Below are 830 nucleotides of genomic sequence, written 5' to 3'. Positions count from 1 at the left end.
TAACTGATATCGGGATGACAGAAAGGTACAATAAAATATACATATTGGGTCGTAAAGGAAATGTACAAACTGAGTCGTGATGAAAAGGCTTGAACCCTGAACTACCCTCAAGGGTATCGTCCAACACAAACGCATCGCAAAGCACCAAACAAAGAAAACGATGAGAAACTGACCAATAGCACGCCCTAGGGCTTAAACTAACGCTGTGATTGGCTGCTATAATTAGCGCTCTGATTGGCTTCGCGGGAAGGAGTGGCCTAGAACCCACCCCACGTGGGGGAATATTTTCATTCAGTTTCTCGCTGGTGTTCATCGAGGTGAATCATACTGTTTGTTACTTCTGTGATAAATGAATGTGTAGTGTGTGTTATCCAGACAAGAAATTAATATTTACTAGCATTTTCGTCGTAATGCTAATTAAGGTAAGTTTTTTTTTTGTTACATTCAAATATGTTCTAAGATATTCGTTTAGATATACTAGAAATTTGCGTGAGCGTTAGTTACTTGCTACAGTTTAAGGTAATTTGATTAAAATTTTGTTATCTATTGCATTGGTAGCTTAATATCATAACTGTGATAAAAATGCAATGTCTTTACGTCGACAGGTTTATTTAGGGGAGCGGTTGCATCTCGAAAGAATGCAATGGAGGGGATAATGAGGAGAGAAAGGGAGCCGAGGAGGAGAGAAAGAGATTCATTATGTCACTACTAGGAAAGCTACTTTATTTATTCATTCAGGGTAGTGTCATAGCTGTAGGCCTATATACAAAGTGTTATATGTCGAGAAAGTTGAAATTTAGAGACGCCCTTGGTTATAGTATTGATTTAAT

General features: G+C 38.0%; 1 protein-coding gene across 1 annotated transcript in view; it reads left to right on the top strand.

Annotated features, from left to right (window-relative positions):
* Positions 1-267: 267 nt before the first annotated feature.
* Positions 268-830, top strand: part of LOC119588782 — an 8,381-nt gene continuing 7,818 nt past the window's right edge. Inside the window, exon 1 of the mRNA XM_037937425.1 lies at positions 268-422. The gene's annotated coding sequence lies outside the window, so the exon portion shown is untranslated. The remainder of the gene's footprint in view (positions 423-830) is intronic.

The sequence above is a fragment of the Penaeus monodon genome, chromosome 24 (genome assembly GCF_015228065.2).
Source record: "Penaeus monodon isolate SGIC_2016 chromosome 24, NSTDA_Pmon_1, whole genome shotgun sequence".
NCBI classification, from domain to species: Eukaryota; Metazoa; Arthropoda; class Malacostraca; order Decapoda; family Penaeidae; genus Penaeus; species Penaeus monodon.
The sequence above is the reverse complement of the archived record's forward strand: the minus strand, read 5'-3'. Positions and strand labels throughout refer to the sequence as shown.